This window comes from Xiphophorus couchianus, chromosome 23 (assembly GCF_001444195.1).
Source record: "Xiphophorus couchianus chromosome 23, X_couchianus-1.0, whole genome shotgun sequence".
Taxonomy (NCBI): domain Eukaryota; kingdom Metazoa; phylum Chordata; class Actinopteri; order Cyprinodontiformes; family Poeciliidae; genus Xiphophorus; species Xiphophorus couchianus.
The window spans coordinates 1,387,295-1,401,830 of record NC_040250.1 but is presented as its reverse complement, the minus strand read 5'-3'; the positions used below and the strand labels follow the sequence as shown (position 1 = coordinate 1,401,830).

Below are 14,536 nucleotides of genomic sequence, written 5' to 3'. Positions count from 1 at the left end.
GTTGAATACCTTAAAGCAGGTATTCAACATACTTTTCATCAATACATTTTGTATTGGTTTGATGTAATATTTTAATATTAAATGTTGTCATCTTGGTTATAGTAATGACGTAAAAAAGAGAAGTTTTCAATACTCTGTTTGCATCTATAGCATGAGTTTTTTATCTACTAAATATATTTGCTCAAATTGAAGGATTGATGTGAGAATGGGCTGCAAACTACTGCCTTTTCCACATCACTATCTGAATTAGAGTATGAAACCATTTTTTTTTATTTATTAACTAAAGCTTGCAGTAGCCAAAAAATCAGTAGGCAAAATATTGGGGGAACAAAGTTAACCATTTTGAAGGAGTCAGCAGTTCAACATTTAGTCCTGATACGTTTCCTCGGTTATAGGGCGTCGGGGCTGCAGTGCTCTCATCAAGACAATGTGAAAACTGGAAAAATATACATCCTAACATGTACTTCCTATACTTCCTGCTTTATGCATAGCTGAGAGGTGAAACTGTTATTCTGCATTTCATATAAACAGATGAAGGTGTCAGGGGTTACACAGCACACAAAACAAACACCCAGACTTACTGGGAAGCACAAGTTTAGCAAAATAATTGCCTTGCTTTAGTATCATTACTTATTCGCAGTAGGTGTGTAGTGAGAGCAGAATCTTTCACTGTCATGCACCTTTAAGGACAAAACAAATGGTTTATGCCAGTAACGGCCTTGCGGGTTTCTGCAGGACCATATGTGAGATTCAGGTTCAGTGGGAGACGTTCATGTTACAGATTCTTTTTGTTTACATTATTTATGGCGGCGTGCTGCAGGTTGTCAGCTGATTACTGAGTATGCACATGCAGCGGCTACAGCTTACTCTTCTGAAGCAGCTAATTATATAACTTTGCACCTGCTACTGCACATGCATTGTCCTTGTTTCCATGCAGTGTGTTGCTCTTGCTTGCTATTTTCGTCCTCCTCTTCAGTCACTCTTGACAGTTGGCCAGCATCAAGCCGACTCCTCTGAACAGAGAAGTTATGACAAAGAGATGAGATGCAAAGCAGCATCAGCCCCAGGGATATTTAGCAATCAGGTTAGGAGGATGAGGAAGGGAGATTCGATTGCCTCTCTGCTCGATGCTGTTGCTCCTTCTCTTCATATCTGTTTGATTTTACATATTTATCAAACCTTATTTGTTTCTCTAAGGAGCATGGGCGGTGAACCTTTCTGTCTGACACGGCTGGAAATGGCACAGCAGTAATTGTCAAGAGCCAGAGCAAGAGAAGTGCATAACTGTGTGTGTGTGTGTGTGTGTGTGTGTGTGTGTGTGTGTGTGTGTGTGTGTGTGTGTGTGTGCAGGGGGAAGGAGAGGTGGGGAGGTGCAGTGTGAAGCAGGGAGGGAGCATGTAGGAGGGAGGGAGGGTGAAGGAAAGAGAGGGAGAGAGAAAGAGCCCCACAGCGGGAGAACGAGCAGCTCATCTCATTCCGCCGCTTCCTCAGCATCGCAGAGGAGCGAGCCGCAGAAAACACAAACTGGAGAGAAAGAAAGGATCAAATCCACTGATGAAGGAGGATACTATGGAAAAGAAGATATAATCCAGGCTCACTGGCATCCACTGTCACATGTCACAGCTTTGGTGGAGGTGCGTGAAAGTTTCCATCCTTAAAAGAGAGGAGGGGGGACACCCTCCTCTTGATGTAGGGATGAAGAGCAGATGCTGAATTTCCCTCTGAAGGCAGGAGAAGAGCTGCTGAACAGAGGATTCGCTGCACTGGAGCTGCTAGTTTCTCCTGTTTTCCTCCTGCTCAGTTTTTCCCTTCACCATTCTTTCAGAAGAATACATGACATTACTTCACCGTGTCAGGCTGGAATATCACAGTGGAAATCGTCTCCAACCAGGAAAGTATAAGGGAGTGGATTATACACAGGTTGCGTGAAGGACATGTTTCCCAGTAAAAGTAAGTTGTGATCAGAAGAAGCTCTAAATGTGGTTCTGATTCTGAGACTCTGAGGATTTTCACCTTTTCTGTGGAGCAGCACTGAGCTCTCCGACGGCTTATCTTGGACTATTGGAGTTTGGATAATATTGGAAGGTAAATAAATATCTCATCATCATTTATGACTTAAATTACAGAAATCATAAGCTGTGGATGACCAAATCAGCCCCATGAGAAGGAAAAATCTTTTCTGGTTTCTGATCAGTTTTGCTGAAGCGTCAAACTTAGGATGTCCATCTCCTCCATGCAGCCTCCCTGCATGGCTCACAGAGAACATGATTGCTTTTTCTGATGGCTGCTGGCAGGCTACTCCCCTCTGCAGAGAAGAATGTATCTGTGTCTATCTGCATACTTGTGCCTGTTTGCTGAGAAAGGAGATGCCTGTCTATGAAGCGATTCATTCCCACCTCCGGTGCCACATCGTATCACCAGGGGAGGCTGCTGCTGCTGGAGGGGAGGGGAAGAGAGGAGGGGGGCATAATTGCGGCAGTTGTGTTCTCCCGGCTTTTTGCGATGTCTTGAATTTGCGTGAGGAGAATTAGTTTTGGGCAGCAGCTACTTTTCAGTGAGTGGCTGCATTTTAAAGGATGCCTTGTTCTTTTTATCGCGGTGGACAGAGAGCTGATTGTGTCCAGCGCTGCACTATCTTCGACGCCCTACATTATACCTTCACCCTCCTGCTTCAGCAGTTCATTTCTCTTACAAAAAAATTCCTTAGCTTCTTTTTAAATGTTCATTTGAGTCTTTAATGATTTTTTAAAAACATTCCTCAGTTTCTAGATGAAATGAAGCCTTTCTGGAGGCTGTCTCCATGCCTACATGTTCTTTTCATGAGGAGCAAATCCACTGCCCTCTTAATCAATATGAGACAAGTGTAAGGCTACCTCCTTTTGTAACGCAGTGTTTGAAATATTTATTTCATGAGCTTCCTGTCGCTCCCCTGAAATATTTAAAATCCCTGAATAATGAATGAGCTGTCTGTCACAGCTTGCTTTTTGGCATTGGCACATGCTCATAATGCCACCTCCTCATGTAACACGCAAACAGTGACCATTAAATGCCTTTGCCTCTGGATATAAAATTTCAAAAGGAGTCTTTCTCCTCTTTCAAATCATCCACTGGGGGGAAGTGGAGCCTGATGGGAAGTTGATGACAGCTCCTGTGTACCTGTCATTGACTCGTCCATCCTGGCTTCCAGATTGTCAATTGTTCCAGTGGATATAAGACTTGATTGCAAGAAGCTTCGGCACACAAACGCTCCATTGAAATTGAAATTTAGCATTCAGTTGACATAGTCTCTTTGCTTTCCCTTGAAAGGGATGCAAACCAGTTGTCTGTTCTGGCTGTTCATTTCACCCACACCACGCAGCTGTTAAATATGCACACAGGGGTGTATGTACGTGTGTGAGAAGGGAAAGACTTTCTGGATCTGGTGTGTGTGTGGGTGTGTATTTGTCCAGACCTCTGAGCTTCATCCCTTTTGATGTTTTATTGAGTGTTAACCATGGTAGAGCTGACGCATTCCCTCTGATATGGAGCAGCATGGTTGAAGGAAAGCACTAATACGGACTTTGCTCTTCTTGTATGTGCTTTAACTCTGAATTAGCGATGCTGCGTCTGCCTATTTCAGCCCTTTGGATTTGGTAAATGATGAGGATTAGGCCCGTATGTGTAAGTGCGAGTCCTCGTACACATCTGCGTTGTGACGTCTAACATTTGTATACATAAGCGGCGTGTGTGTGAGTGTGTGTGTGTGCCCAGGTGAGAGTGCCTGCATGCGAATCCATAATCCTGCTCTCTCTGTGTTGCAGCACGCGGCCCGTTTTCTCTCCACATTTTTGACATTAATAAAGGAGGCAAAGACAAGGCCCTCCATTTTCAGAGCGGCTGTGCTGCTCTGAATCACAGAACGGCAGGGAAGAGAGAAGCAGCTTTTTTCTGTTTGGTGGTTATCCGGCCTGCCTGACAGGATGTTTACATTGCTCTGAAATCAACAGAAACAACAATAGGAGAATAAACACCAGGGTTTTAATTGAATACTTTCAGAAAGAATGAGCGAGAATATGAGCTAATGACTGGCCAAAATACTGACATCTTTAAAATAAGATAAATCAAGTAATTAGATACACCATTTAGGTTTGCTACTAACATGGTGCGTGTGTTATGTCATAAATCAGACTTATGATCTTAATATTAGGTGCAGACATGTACAATAAGCCTCATTAATATGAATTAAGAGATGTGTAAAGATCATCTTCTTTGCATTTTCATCTTCATTTGTAAAGACAGATTATTATTTCATCCTATTTAAAATAGGAAAATATGAGTTTGAATAGTAAATGTTTCCATGTTAATTCCTGATTCACATATTAACTGTAGTATATCTGGATAACAGAAATCTGGCTAAAATATTTATCAGCACAAACATTTGTATACATTTATAATCCTGTAGATTATTATGGCATCCCATTTGCTCAATAATTCATACTGTTATGTTACAACTAGAAACCTGTGTGCATTTTATTGGAACACATAATGGAAATGAAAGTCAAATAATTTATGGTTTTTGAAATGATTTAAATATCAGAATAGCGTGGCATGCATGTGTGCTACAATACCTGCAGATAAAATCTAATTGACTCAAAATGTGAACCCATCCTGTGTAATTTAATCTCAGTATAAATCCAGCTGCTCTGTGGAGGCCTTTGGAGGAGCTGCAGAGATCTGCAGCTCAGATAGGAGAAATATTATCTAGGTACTCCACAAACCCGGCCCGTATGGAAGAAAAGACTCAAGACGTTCTCTTTTCAGTTTGTTACAGACCAGAGAAACACAGCAAACATGAGGAGCAAGTTGTTATGTTTGAAAGTGAGAACAATTACATTTTCACTCCATCCTCACAGGGAAACAAGGTGGTGGCAGCATCATGCATGGGGCGCTCCACTACAGCATGGAGCTAAATACATTCTTAGAAGAAAACCTGCAAGACTTTAAACTGGGATCAGATTTTACCTTCCAGAACAGCCAGAGCTAACATGGCATAGTTCAGATCAAAGCATATTCTAGTGTTTGAATGACCTAGTCAAAGTCCACACCTAAATTCCATATACAATCTGTGATGAGACCGGTCCTATTCAGAAAAATGGGTCAAACTTGCAGTCTAGATGCCCAAAGCTGTTGAGTCTGGAAGATGTGCAGCTCTGAATGTCCATCACATAAAACTCCAATAAAATGAAAAGTTTGTCGTTGTAAAGAGACAAATGTGGAAAAGCTATTATGATGTTTGCATAGTTTTGTAATTCTGCAGTGTGATATTCATGAAGCAGTGATTACCATGTGTAGGTGAGCTAGCAATAAATGCAATGTTTGATTTTATTTTAATCTGAGCAGTTCTTCCTTAAGTCTGAAAACAGTTTTTACTTCAACTTTATAGAATCCAGTGTTTTCTCCTGAAATTGCTTAATATAGTCATGTGTGGGTTATTTTCAGACAACATTATCCAGCTATTTGAAAGGAAAAGCACATTTACATCTTGACAGGAAAACTACTCTGCTCAGACTGGAAGATAATTATGGTTTGAACTAAAATACATTATCTTTAAAATGAGTCCATGGTGTTAATGGAGAATAAAGTCCTTTATTCTGCAGGACTTGTCAGAGGTTCATACTGGGCTTGTCAAAGCAGGCATAAATAAATGAGGCTCTGTATTTTTCTGCTTGGGTCAATGAAAACTGAACAGATCATATTTATTAAAACCTCACATATTAATGTTTTATAATGATAACATTAATGTGCAAAGATGTGGTAGTTATTTCTGTATTTTGTTTCGTTGTCCATTCCTGTTTCATTTCAGAGAAAAAGCTGACATGTCTGCACACAGAGCAGCAAACTGCTGAACATGTGTGATATTTGATACGAGCATTTACAGCAGCAGCTAAGCTTCTGCTTGTTTTAAGGATCACCTGGATTGCACTTATCTCTTTATACAGACATTTAAACACATATCAGGTTCTTGAAAATATCACTACACATGAATTCAGCAAAGCTTGTTTTTAAAATGCTTCTTGGATTCTGGATTTGTTCTTAGAGAGCAGATGTACAGGAACCTCTGTCAAAATAAAACCTGCACCCAGAAGCTGCATATTTTTAGCCTGTCCATTAAGGACCTGGGAGAAAAATCAATGATCGCAGAATGAAACTCAGGGTTTCAGATTTAACTTCTGTTTTTCTCTTTCTGACCTTTGCATACAGTTAGCATTAAGTTTGCATTTAATCTTGTTCAGCTACAAAAGTGTGTTTGAAGTCAGGCTTCTGTCAAGTTATTCCAATCTATTCAAATAGATCAGGAGATGAATCTACACAAAGATTCAAGTTTTAATCATCAGTGTGTCAGAAATTCCTAACTATGTGCAGTTAAGTATTACTCTCATTTAATATCACATTCCAGACTAATGTTTTCATTTACTAAGACAAATGCTGTCTAACTCCTGCTGTAATGAGGCGTACATCTGGGCAGCGTCCCCAGCAGCACCTGGCTGCAGCAGACAGGAGGCCGTTTGAGGCGCAGGCCGTTTGAGGCGCAGGCCGTTCGGCCGGTGGCTCGGCTGGAGACGGAGCCCTGAGCGACTGCAGCTGATCTGCCATCAGTCCCTCTGAATCCCTGATGAGGCGAAACACAATATGCTCCAACAGCTGGGTCATTTATGGAATATGCTTACTCATCATCACAGAGAGCCCCATGAGGAGGATAGGATTCAGGTTTAATTGTGTATGCCAAACAGGAAGTGGAATTCTCACTCAAAATCTTATTAGAGCTGACATGAATAAAAGCACGGGCCAAGTCTGTTTAGCACATTACCGGAGTCGTCTTTGTGAGCTCTGCTGCGTGGTTTTAGCGTCTTAGAGAGGTTAACGTCCCTTTTTCAGCGTCACAGGAAGTGAGGACGACTGGACCAGGAAGCTGGGAATCAGCGCCACGGTTCTGCAGAGGAGAAGAAACATCAGCTGGTATTTTTCTGGAGACATGACGTGCTAAGTGACTGCTGGTGGCACTGGAGCCCTACAGGGATACAGTAACAGGGGAGAGACGGACCTGGACGAGACAACTGATCTGCCGACAGCATTCGCTGACGGTGACCTTGCTGTCTGTGTCACTTTGAAGGATGACCTTCCTGGGCAAGCAGCCGAGGGCAGTGTGTGTCGAACAAGAAGCATTAACAGAGGTCAGGGGGCAGCCGGCTGGCTAAGAATACGGGGCAGAGGTTGCTGCACCATGGCAACCGACATGGAACTGGGAAAATGAAAAGTATCTTAGACAGCCTCTCGAAAAGTGGCAAACATCTTCCAACAGCGTCCACTTGCTCTGCAGAAAATGTAACTGTATTCAGTCTTTGACTCGCTGTGTATCATCAGAGTCCCTCCATATTTATTTTAAAAACCACCTATATTTCCAGACCTGGATGTCTAGATTTTTTCCCCAAAATGTTTATCCTGAAAATTTAAAGAAAGAGTACAAAACACAGACCTTGAGAGTGCTTCAGTCAGGTTTTTGTACATTTTAGGTGTTTTGTCTTCTATAAGGCTGTCTTACAAACTTTTAGGCATCTGGACTAAGTTTGATCAGCTCAGTTTCAAAATCTACGTTTCCTGGACATGTAAGACCTGGTATGTAATGACTGGTTTTTCTGCACTGCAAAAAAGACTTCAGGCTTTTAGACCTTGTTTTCTGTGTTCCAAGATTACCATGCTTTTAGCTTCAATCCATCTTTCCAATAACTGTCAAGCTTCCTTTACTCTACATATATGTATCATTTTCTCTAATAAAGCATATGTTTTTCATGGGTAGTAAAAACTACAAACAGTGCATATTATTGCTATATGTCAACAACAGCTGTCTATCTGCCATTCTTCCACCAAGACAAGAAACATAAAATTGTAGTTGTTACTCAGTTACCAGATTCTCCTGCCCAAACTGCAGATCGCTGCAGATTCTTGTCTGTTTACTTAATTAATGCTCCTCATCCAGCCTGTCAGTCTAGTTGGATGTCTGAATTTTGTGTTTGTAGTTTTAGGAAAATGCCCACTGTGTGTTAACTTTGACAAGCAACAGCAAAGAAGAAAAAATAATTTTATTTTTGATGGTATCATACAGACAGCAGTTTAAATTTTATTCGCCATGAGCAACCAGGTTTTTGCCCGGAAAGGTTAGGTCACTGCCTCCTTCACAATATCCCCACTAATGCCTCTCAAGTAGATCTGGATACGTCGTCTTTTCACTGTAACAATAGTGGAAATGTCAGGACATGGACTCGTCCTCAGCCTCTGTGGGGACTGTTGCAGTGTTCTCTCCACCAGCCTGTAAAACGCTCTCAGCACGACAGCCGACCCACATGTTGCTGATCTTCTTCTCTTTTGGACTGAACCCTGATGTGCACTAAGGTCAGAGATGACAACTTGGGTTTGAGACTCTGACGTGAGTCACCTTTAAATTGCAAAACTAAAACATTACAGGCTCGACTCAGACTTGACTCTAACCACCAGTTTTTATGTACATGATGTAATGACGAGTGAAAGGAAGCCGATATGTGGCCTACTTAGTTAATATTAAATATTTAGTTAGCTAACTAAATATTTACCTTCAAACTAAATAATTAGACAACAAATAAATGGGATCTAAATATTTAATTGGTAAACAAAATATTTAGCTTGATAAATATATGTTTGAAACTTTGCCAGATATGAGTGAATGAATGTTTTTCACAACTGAACCCCCCATTGTCTTTTCTTATGATAAGGTAAATAACCCAAATTATTGCTGTTAATTTTTGACTGTTATTTTACAAACGGCACCTCACTGTAACTTCATAATATTGGCCACATAAAGGTATTTGGCCAATACATAAATGTCTATCTAGGTTAAATAACTTTGGTTCATTTCAGGACAAAATAAATGAAACTTACTTCCAACGTTCTCTTGCTGCTAAGCTAGCTGCAATGTTACAGCTGGAAACATCCAGATAGAAAAACTTCCTGTTCTATTCCTTCAGAGGTTTAGCACTTATTTATCTAAACCTTGTCCTAAATGTGAATTTCTAAAATAATTTTCTGTTAAAATCGTCTGCTCAGTGAGGAGAAATCTCCCTCCAAACCAGATTTACTGTAAAATATAATAAAGAAAAGGACAATATGGGATAAACAGCTGGTAACTCAGTCATTACAAACACTAAAAAGCAGAAATTCAACATCAGCAGCTTTTAATCTCTTTACATTATTTTTCTTAGAGAATTAATGTCCATTTACATCCCAAATGGGGTAAATATTACATTAGATACATTTTCAACACAGCTAGCAATAACTACTAGATTTAAATGAATATTATCTGATATGAAGCTATTAAGCAATGTGTATTATTAATAGTGTCTTGTCCATGTAGCCTAAGGAGACGATCTGGATGTTGTGAAGATGTTTATGTCAGACTCTGGAGACTTGACTTTGATTTGTGAACATCTCTGACTGAAACGTGTCGTGGACTCTTGATTGTTTTTTTGTATTTGAAGGAGTTTGTGGGAACAAGTTAAAACTTAAAATCCCTGATGGTTTGGAAAGTGGTTTGCCTGCAGGTGGTGCAGCTTAAAATAATGTTTCACTTTGTTTTCTGTTTGTGTTTTCACCTCCTGCTAATAAAACAGCTTCCTTGATGAAAGTAACATTTTAAAGAAACATGAGTTGAAAAGTGTAGAAATGGATAATAGTGGTTATTTTTACTGCTCTGTATTTCATTTTGCGCCTAGTTCAGTGTTCTTTGGAGCTCACAGTGTTTTCCTCTCAGGGAGCTAAAATTTACGAGTGAAGGAAAAATACTTGGGATTAATTCCTGTGCAGGCACTACGCTGTGCTTTAAACCTCTGTTCCTCTGTTTCTTTTCTATTAAGATAGCGACAGTTGGCCTCCATCCAGCCGGTGCTACCAGGCAACCAACCCAATTTCATAACAATGTTCTCCTGTTCTCCTATAGAGTGCAGTCACCCTTCGCTCTATTTCAGGCTGTTACATAAACTCAGTAAAGGATTTAGTATGATTCAGTGTTTCTATTTTAATGTAAAGCTTCCTTCTTGGATTTGTAAAATGTCAGACAAAAGATTTATTAGGAGCCTTGTGAGTGAATGGATCTGTCTTCTGGTCGGCTGTCTTTATCTCTCCTGCTGCATCCTTTCCTCCTCCCTTCCTGTTCAGCGTGTTACAAGAGGCTTTATTGTGAAGCCGAAACCCTAAACCTTCCCGAGTCTTTCAGGGGGGTGATCGAGATTCTGATGCTGTCACGTAATCTTCTGCCTGCTGTGGTCGCACTCTTGTTCGCCTTTCGGTTACACAGTGATGCTTTGAAGATTCGGTTACTTGTCTGAAGAAAAGCTATTGTGTGTGTTGTTCCCTGGTTTACTTACAGTAGATGGAAAATAAGAAAGACGTTTTAAGGCTGACTGCCAAAACTGTCCAAACAGTTCAAATTAAATACAGTGCAGTTCAAATATATTTGTTAATAAGTATTTTTCACTGGTTTAAATAATAATTGAACAATAACATAGTTATTTTGTGATCAGGTCAGTAAAAAATGTTAGCTTTCTCATTGATTAATATTCTAATTAACTCATCCATTTAAATAGTTTAATGAATGCTGAAGCCTTTTGTAAATAGCATTATGTGGATAATTATTTAGTTATGAAGGTTAGCAAGAAACTGATGAAATAATTTCCTATTTAGATTGTCAGTTTATTAGATATGAATTTACTATTTCATATTGTGTCAAGTTGCGCATAGTTGCAGCAAGTCTTATTGGAATATGTTTTGTTTTCTATAATTTTTTGTTGCACTGAATACTTCTGTCTCAGAACACTGTGGAGTCCCTCAAGGCTCAATTTTAGGTCCTGTCCTTTAGAACTCCATATGCCCCATAAAACAACATCAGCTTTTCCAGGGAGAACCATCAAACTCCATGCAGAAAGACCCAGGCTAGGATTCAAACCCAGGACCTTCCTGCTGCAAGGCAGCAGTTCTAACTGTGCATATGTACAGCCATATTTTGTGAACAATTATTTTAACATATTTTATTTTTGCCTATTTATTCATAGACACATTTTAATGTTCATGTTTTTAATATTTCTATTATATTTGTTTTAAATGAGTTCTCATTATGATTTTGCTGGAAGCTAATTTTAATTGCCTTTTTTATTATTATTATTAGACTAATGATAATACTCTTTTAAAAAAGGGATAATTTTCAGAACTTATGCAATTCTATCTTATACACCAAGTCCTGTGAATGACACACTCATGCTCATTAACCGGAGCCTAAATAAATAAACCTAAAATGCCCTTAAGAATAAAATTGTAGACGACAGCAGCATGACACCAAGCTCTATCCCGCCAGGCTCATAATGTGTGCAACTCATGGCAGAGATTAAATGCACATGTCTTGAGAAATCCTCGTCACCCACAGAGTGCATTCAGTCAGGCTGCCACATTAGATATCACACAGAGTGCAGTTTGAAGAGCTGGGAATTAAACCTCCAAATTCAAGCGCTGACCTTTACTTCCAAGTCTACAAGAGCAACTGTTATTGTCAACATGTGTAATTCCCCGCTTTGGGTGCCAGCGTTCTGGCTGTGATTTCCAAATCAATGAGCATATATTAGTGTAAAATCCCCCAGCACTTGGGGCTTTGCTCATGATGGAAGAATGAATAGGGAGGAAACAAGGACACCTCATGGGGCCCCACACTGCCCAACTGGTCTCACTGGTTGCAACCTGGAGCACAGCCATACATGTACACAGAGGATTATGTTGCAGTGGCTCTAATAAAAGAAAAACAAAATTATGTTTTACTGGCTGCTATTGTTTTATTTACATTTCTCTAAATAAAAATATACATTTCAGATCGTGCGTTTAATATCCTCTGTGGCTTTAAATGATGTTAAAACTGACTAATCTTAATGATATTAATTTGTTTGACCCAACGATCGTGTTACCAGAACCAATAATGCAGATGATCTCAGGCTATTGTACAACAGGTCCTGAAGCTCGAGTCCCAGTTTTTCCTGAAACAGAATTTTATTTTCCACGGCTAATTAAATGCGACTGCATTCAGATTTCAGTGTGAACGGTTTACGACCCCAGAGTGACCCCGATGTGCAGAAGAAGAGCTTCACACAGCAGAGCTCCGTTTACACAGGCAACTATGGATCGACATAACGTTTTTCTTGTCTATGACGTCACCGCATTTGCTAATCAAGGTCCTAATTTCCGGCTCATCAGTTTTGTGTGTCCGCCATTTTTTTTCCCTTTAAGCGATTTTGTAGTAGAAGTTCAGTTATGCAGAAGTTGTTCGGTTGTAGCGTGTTGACGCCCAGGACTCCTTACATCGCCCCTCTTCGAAGTTTCTGGTTAAACTTAATTTTTTCTCAGGACGGTTCCCACATCAGCGGGGAAAGTCCGTTTTTGGACCACTGCTTCTGCTATGTCCGTATCAAGAGGGATTTTCCGAAAGATTTCGCCTGATTGAGGCGTCAGTTTCTTCTCTCTGTGGAAAGGAAGAAGACAGCAAATCGGTGAGCTGCTAATAGCTAAAATGACAACAAAGCTAAGTTCAGACATGAATGTTGCGCTGTGTGCTAGCTGTTAGCTTCCCCCTTGATGATACAACTACTGCAGGTTTTGAATATAATGATGTGGTTTTTCGTTTTGCCATTCTCTTGTCTTGGGGAACACGACGAAGCTGAAGTTGGTTTCTGATTGCAGCTTCCGATTCGGGAAATGGCTAAAGGGCGATTCCACCCAATTTTTGCTACCATTAGTACCTTTAAGCTACTCTAGTTTAAAAGAAACTACAAGACTAAGTCCTGGACTCTTCAAACCTGGACTAGATTATTCCCAACTAATAACAGAATATTTCAGACCCAGTTTGTGATTTGTGAAACATATATTTGACTTGTGAAACTTTAATAAAGGGCAATTTCACCTAATTTTTCAACTACCTTCAGTATATTTTATGAGAGAAAACAAAAAACTAAAACTGGATATAACAGCAAAATAATGGAAATTTCAGAGGAGTTCAGTTCTTATGTGGTCCAGATCAAAAGGAGAACTGAAATCGTCCTTATTGAGGTTTCACCATTCAAATAAAGGTTTCACAAATCACAAATTTGGTTTAAAATATTCTGCTATTATTTAACAATAATCTGGTCCAGGTTTGAAGGTGTTGTAGTTTTTTAAACTAGAGTAGATTAAAGATGCTGAAGGTAGCAAAGATTTTAATGGAATCGCCCTTTAGCCATTTCAGAAGCTGCAATCGGAAACTAACTTCAGTTTCGTGGAAACTCATGACCCAAATGCATTGTGATGTTGTTGAAGCTCCTGCTAACTCCTTAATTATGTTGAGGCTTTGTTTACTTCATTCATATTGTGGTAGCATTAATATTTCATTGGGCATCTCACATGCATGTGCTCTGGGTCAGACTCTGGCTCCTACATGGAAGGTTAATGGACTAGTCTTCTGTTGTTGACATCTTTAATAAACTTGGGAATAAAACGTTTTTCTGCCGGTAGACAATTGAATCGCAGTTATCAAACTAGAAAAATGGCTGGAGGGAGTGGAGTAGAACCCTGGGTCACCTGGAGGGGGCGCAGCGGGAAATGTCTGTTCACATTTAAGAAGATCGCAGCAAAACAAACTAGAACAGATGGATCTGTGGAGCTACAATAACCAGGAAACCAGACCAAAGCACTGCTGTTCTACTTCATATCAACCATAAGTGAATGCTTTGCATGTGAAAATGAAAGATTTAAAAGCATGATATATCAGCTTTAAGGTTTTGGATTGAAAATATTGGAATTGGGCTGTTGAGACTGCTGTGGAAAATTTGGATGTAGGTTGCTTGTGTGCAGAAAACTGAATCTGGGTTGTGTTTACCCACTAAGTAAACATACAGAAAATATAAAACATTTGTCTTATTTTGGGTTTTCACTAGCCAAAAGCCATAATCATCTCAAGTAAAAGAAAAAACTCACCCAAAGATATAATTCATTTTATAAGTTTTACTTCTTTTTATGTTATTATGGAAATCAAAAACTTTCCTATATTTGATATATTTTAGAAAAAAAAAACGTTTTCTTAGGACAAATGACTGCAGTAATGGAGGTTGTTAGTATGTTCTGTTACACAAGTAGTTGAAATTAATCACAATATAATGCAGTGGTCATATTTTCATATAATGCATATTTGTACCCCACGGACTTTACAGAAACAGAGAAATCTAACAAACAGGAACATGAATGAATAAAACTTAGGACTGACAGACATTTGAATAATTCAGATGCTGAACATGGCAGGATGCTTTTTCTAAAAGCACTCAGCAGAGCACAGTGGATCCCAGTATATGACCGCGTCAGGAAGTCGGCTCAACGTGTTTATGTAAAGAGAAAAACACAGTTAATTGGCAACGTAATGACCCCTGAGACGACAAATGCAAAAGCAGAGTTGCCAAAGTTATCTTTT

The 14,536-nt window shown here is 39.7% G+C and overlaps 1 protein-coding gene across 4 annotated transcripts in view; it reads left to right on the top strand.

Moving 5' to 3' along the window:
* Positions 1-1,448: 1,448 nt before the first annotated feature.
* The window catches only part of lingo2 (leucine rich repeat and Ig domain containing 2), a 193,221-nt gene continuing 180,133 nt past the window's right edge, over positions 1,449-14,536 (top strand). Inside the window, exon 1 of one of the 4 annotated variants that reach the window (XM_028009486.1) lies at positions 1,449-2,085. The gene's annotated coding sequence lies outside the window, so the exon portion shown is untranslated. Of the gene's footprint in view, positions 2,086-12,352; positions 12,591-14,536 lie in introns of those variants that run through there. The other 3 variants (XM_028009484.1, XM_028009482.1, XM_028009483.1) reach the window with 3 other exon arrangements.